Source organism: Peromyscus californicus, unplaced genomic scaffold (assembly GCF_007827085.1).
Source record: "Peromyscus californicus insignis strain IS unplaced genomic scaffold, ASM782708v3 Scaffold_5__1_contigs__length_169319896, whole genome shotgun sequence".
In the NCBI taxonomy this organism is placed as follows: Eukaryota; Metazoa; Chordata; class Mammalia; order Rodentia; family Cricetidae; genus Peromyscus; species Peromyscus californicus.
Genome location: NW_026294573.1, coordinates 15,865,103 through 15,871,105, shown reverse-complemented (window position 1 = coordinate 15,871,105; position 6,003 = coordinate 15,865,103). Strand labels below are relative to the sequence as shown.

The following is a 6,003-nucleotide window of genomic DNA, read 5'->3' as shown; positions in this document are numbered from 1 at the left end:
GGGGGTGGGGAGGAGGCCAGGAGTTGTTGCTTTCAGGGCTCAGGAAGGAGCTGGGGCCAGCTCTGCCTGCTGGTGCCCAGGGTGGGTGTGTTCTCAGGAGCACAAGCCTTAGGAGCCAGGGGCTTTCTTCTGTGACAGTTCAGTTACTGTGCTGTGCAGGGCACAGAATCCCAAAAAAACCCAGGGAAAAACCCAGAACGAGGGGATGAATGACCAAGTGAACTAATTCATCCACTTGGAATTATTGGCAACAATCAAAAAATAATGATTAAGAGCCAGATGTAGTGCACCCTTACAATCTCAGCACTTGGGAGGTGGAGGCTGGAAGGTCAGGTGTTCAAAGCCATCCTCAGTTACTTTATGAGTTAGAGGACAGCCTGGGCTACATGTGATCCTGCCTCAAAAATGACATTTCAAGAATTGAGGTTGTAAATCAGTGCAAGAACACTTACTAAGGATGTGGAGGAGGGTGTGTGTCTAGGTTCTACCTCCAGTGTGAGGAAATAAAAAACCTGTTGATAAACTACATATGTCGTATGTACAGGATAACAAGGAAAATGTAGATGGCGTCTGTAATGGGACAGACAGTGACTGGGGTCGCCTGAGTTGTAGTTCTGTCACTTGCTCACTGCGGACTTGGACAACCGAGCCTCTCTGTGTCTCTGTCTTCATGTACAGGAGGCAGACATAAAGGCACCATTTAAGGGCACCATTGAGAAGATGCAGTGGGTTACTGTTTGTCAGGGTGTGTAAAATAGTTTGCACCACATGCTAAGATTATTGTAAGTGGCTTTTGTCATATTCATTATATCAAATCTCTATAAGAAGAAATAAAAAGTTGGTAGAAAATGTCCACCATATTTTCTCTGGGGTATGGACTAATGTATAGTTTTTGTTCTCTCTCTTTTTTTGTTTTTTTTGAGACAGGGTCTCACTATGTAGCCCTGGCAGTTCTGGAACTCTCTATGTAGACCATGCTGGTCACGAACTCATAGAAATCCTCCTGCCTCTGCCTCTCAAGTGCTGGGATTATGTTGAGACAGTTTTATCGTCAAGGCTGGTTTGGAAATCTGTGTTGCCCAGGCTGGCCTGCAACTTTTATTCATTTTTTTATTTTAATAAATTCACTTTATTGTGATGAACTCAGCAGTAAAAACATCTCACAGCTTGATGGGACTGAGCAAATGTTTCAGCGGCTACTGTCCATTCATTGATTGATTGACTGATTCAGTGTGTGTGCTTGTGCCATTGTGTATGTGTGGAGGTCAGAAGATGACTTTCAGGAGTCAGTTCTCTCCCTCCACCATGTGGGGTCTGGGGACCTAACTCAGGTGGTTAGTGACAAGCACCCATACCCTCTGAGCCATCTCATTGACCCTTGCCTGGGATTTTTAACCCTCTTGCCCCCTACTTCCTGAATGTTGGATTACATATGTGTGCTGTTCAAATCTTAGATGGTCTTTTAATAAAAAACCCAGAGGCAGATATCAGGGTGAAAGCTGAAAGATCAGAGAAGTGGAACAGCCAGCCACTAGTTCTTACCTCTACGAGATCCTCAGCCTAAAGAGAGTGAGTTCCTGTTTCCTCACGCCTTATATACCTTTCTTTGCCCTGCCGTATTACTTCCTGGGATTAAAGGTGTGTGTGCTTCCCAAGCAAAGGCATGAGATCTCAAGTGCTGGGATTAAAGGTGTGTGCCACCACTGCCTGACCCTGTTTCTCTCCTATACTGGATCAATCTCATGTAGCCCAGGGTGGCCTTGAACTTACAGAGATCCAGATGGATCTCTGTCTCCCAAATAATAGGATTAAAGATGTGTGTCACCACTGCCTGTCTATGTCTAAACTAGTGGCTGGCTCTGTCCTCTGATCCTCAGGCAAGTTATTAGGGTACACAATATATCACTATATATGTGTACAACAATAACCAGTTTGATCTCTCCCCCAGCCTAAGTATTTTATTTTATTTTTTGGAGTGCTGGGGTGGAACCCAGGGTCACACATACACTGGACAAGTTCTCTGTGCTGAGTTACATCATAGCCCTCTAGATATTTGTTTCTTGTTTTTTCGAGACAGGGTTTCTCTGGATAGCCCTGGCTGTCCTGTAGATATTCTACAGTGAAGGTGTATTGCCTTTATTATCAGGAAGAATAAACTTTATTTGCCCCAATATTCTACAGTGAAGGTGTATTTCCTTTATTATCAGGAATAATAAACTTTATTTGCCCCCAAACAACAGTAGCTGGAACGCAGACTCAGGGGTACCCTTTGTTTGGACTTGAGGGGATGTACCTCCACAATTACCACCTGGACTCCCTGGGGACACACCCTGTCAATGTTTTTCTTTCTCAGAATGATGGCTCATGGGTAATCTTTCTTTAAACAGTCCAGGCTGTGCCTTCCATCTTTCATCTGCTACTTTAATAATTTTATATGATGCCTATTGAAACAAATAGCCAAGCTGTTTAAATATCCACAGCCATAAACTGTCACCACCTGATGACGATGACAGGTCCCCAGGCGGGCCGCGTCAGAAATGAGACTAAATCACTCTGACCACTGCTGTCATCACACTTCCAGGATCCAGGGAGACAAGGGCATTGATAGAGAAGGAAACGCCAACTGCTGTGGCAGCAATTCCGGCTTCCTCAGTCGGCTTGTCAGGTTGCCAGCCTGCCAGAGAAAGCCAGCCAGCTGGCCAGCTGGCCAGCAAATGACTGTGCCAAGCACATAGTAGGCATGTAATGACTCCTCGTCAAGTCCAACTGGAATTCTGTCCCTTGCAGCCCGTGCATCTGAGTCTGTCCTGAGGGGTGGGGTCCGGGTTGAGGTAAGGGCAGGAATGCTGGCAGGTGGTCCTCACCTCCAAGGCGTTAATGCCATTTGATCCTTTCAGATTGATTGTTTTTAAAGGATTTATTTTTATTAAGCTATGTGTAGGTGTGTGTATCTGCATGTGGGCATGTGCCCACGAGAGCAGGTACCCTAGGATGCCCGGAGCAGGTACTTGAGATGGCCAGGAGCCTGAGTTGCAGGCAGTTGTGAGCCATGTGACCTGGGTGCTGGGAATTGAACTCTAGTACTCTGGAACAGCAGCAAGTGCTCTTGACTCTTAACTCAAGCCCTCTCTCTGGCCCTGCCCCTTTCAGATCCTTTTTTTTTTCTGGGGCTTCTGTGAGTTCTGAGGCTTTTGGTGGCTCCTGTGCAAGGGGTCTGCATAGGTTTTCATCACCTGTCTTGAGATAACACTTTAAATGACCATGATGACAGTTATTGTTAAGGTCTAACCACAGTCTATCTCCCTCCTGTAAGTTTTTTTTTTTTAATCTTGTTTTGTTTGGAAACAAGATATTTGCCTTGTAGCCCAGGCTGGCTTTGAACTCCTGTGTGCAATACTGACCCTGACTCTTGAGTTAGCTAGGGTTACAGATTTGTGCACCCTGGCTGGGTACCCCTTTTCTTAATTTTTTGTTCATCCATCTATCTATCCACCCATGCATACATGTATACATCCATTTTCTTGCACGTATGTAGGCATTCCCCCATTGACCCATCCATGTATCAATCCATCCATGAATCCATTCACTCATCCATCTGTCAATGAATCCATCCACCTACTGACCCATTCATTTTCCATGTATACATGGTTACAGTCATGAATTTGTCCACATATCTATTCATCTATCCATAGATGCATCCATCCATCTATCCATCCATCCATCCATCCATCCATCCATCCATCCATCCATCCATCTACTGTCAACAGTAATCTGTTGGTAGGTAAGTAGCCTCTAGGGCTATATTGTCTGATCTTTAAGTCACCTCTGGTTTGAGAGGTAGGCAGGTGACCAGACACTGAACTCACAGGACAAATTCTGGACTATCTGGACACAGAGAGGAGGGATTACATACCCATCAGAAATCTCACAGATAGCTGCAGGAGCTTTCTGTACAAAGTATCATGTGGGGCTGTATGATTGGTTCAGTGGTTAAAAGCACTTGCTCCTCTTCCAGAGGATCCAAGTTCGGTTCCCAGAACCTACACTGGGTAGCTTACAACCAACCACATGTAACTCCATCACCTGGAGATCTGACACCCTCTTCTGGCCTCTGAGAATTACCCACACATGCCTGAGAATACATGCATATGGACACATACACAACTATAGATAAAATTAAAAAATTTCGTGCTCTCCCGGTGGCTGGGTGGCTGGCTTCCTATACTGGGTGGGTGCAAGCACCATGGCCTACCTGGCCTCTCGGGCTTCATACTCGCTCTTCAGGGCCTTCCAGGTGTGGTGCGTGGGCCACAAGGCCTGGGCTGGCCCACAGCTCAGAGAATAGGCAGTTGTTACAGATGGCACTGATGGAATTGGAAAATCACATGCAGAAGAGTTAGCAAAGCATGGAATGAAGATTGTCCTAATCAGCGGGTCCCAGGATAAACTGAATCAGGTTTCCAGTACAATCAAAGGAAAATTCAAAGTGGAAACAAGGACCATTGCTGTTGACTTTACGTTGGATGATATTTATGATAAAATTAAGATAGGCGTGGCCGGTCTTGAAATTGGTGTTTTAGTGAACAACATGGGGATGTCATAGGGGTATCCAGAATACTTTTTGGAAATTCCTGACTTGGACAATACCATCAGGAAACTGATGAATATTAATGTTCTTTCTGTTTGCAAGGTGACATGCTTGGTGCATGGTAGAAAGATCTAAAGGGGTGATTCTCAACATCTCATCTGCCAGTGGCACGCTCCCGCTTCCTCTTCCTACTCTGCAACTGAGGCTTTTGTAGATTTCCTCTCTCAGGGCCTCCGTGAGGAGTATAAGAACAAGGGCGTCTTTGTGCAGAGTGTCCTGCCATACTTTGTAGCTACAAAACTGGCAAAAAATAAGCAAGCCGACTTTGGATAAGCCCTCTGCAGAGATTTTTGTGAAGTCTGCAATTAAAACAGTAGGTTTGCAGTCCCGAACCGCTGGATATGTGATCTACACACTCATGGGTTCAATGAACTCAATCTTGCCTCATTGGATTTTTAAAAAAATAACCATGGGTTTCAATATGTTCAATCAGACACTGAACTCACGGGACAAGTTCTGGACACTCTGGACACAGAGAGGGGGGATTACATACCCATCAGAAATCTCACAGATAGCTGCAGGAGCTTTCTGTACAAAGTATCACGTGGGGCTGTATGATTGGTTCAGTGGTTTAAAGCACTTGCTCCTCTTCCAGAAGACCCAAGTTCGGTTCCCGGAACCTACACTGGGTAGCTTACAACCAACCAACCACATGTAACTCCATCACCTGGGGATCTGACACCCAGTCGATAGTGAGTCCTTGCAGAAGAAAACCAAGAAGAACTAAGTGTTCATGAGTCATTGAGCCCCTTGGCCTGATCCTTGGGCCTGTACACATTCACCCAGGGCACCTGATGCTTGGGCCTGTACAAGTTCACCCAGGGTACCTGATGCTTTGGCCTGTACAAGTTCACCCAGGGCACCTGGTGCTTGGGCCTGTACACGTTCACCCAGGGCACCTGGTGCTTGGGCCTGTACACGTTCACCCAGGGCACCTGGTGCTTGGGCCTGTACACGTTCACCCAGGGTACCTGATGCTTGGGCCTGTACACGTTCACCCAGGGCACCTGGTGCTTGGGCCTGTACACGTTCACCCAGGGCACCTGCCTGCCCCCAGAGCCTCCACTGTTACTTCAGTAATTACTAACACGGCCAAACGTTGGCATAACTGTAGGGAAACAAACTCCTTTCAGAGGCTCTTAAAACATATATTCTGGATACAACGAGAAGTAACTTGAAGTTTAATGTAAATGCTCTTGCCAAATGTGTGGGAACACTTGGACAGAAAGGAACAAATCCCAGAATGACAGAAATAGACATAGAACCCCTCTGGCCCAGAATGCCAATGGCCACCTTAGATATTGTCTGGAACCTACTATAAAATGTAATGGCTAGCTACTTTTTTGTTATTTAAC

General features: G+C 45.9%; 1 pseudogene; it reads left to right on the top strand.

Annotated features, from left to right (window-relative positions):
- Positions 1-4,192: 4,192 nt before the first annotated feature.
- LOC128096206 (very-long-chain 3-oxoacyl-CoA reductase-like) lies at positions 4,193-5,306 on the top strand (annotated as a pseudogene).
- The last annotated feature ends 697 nt before the right edge of the window (positions 5,307-6,003 follow it).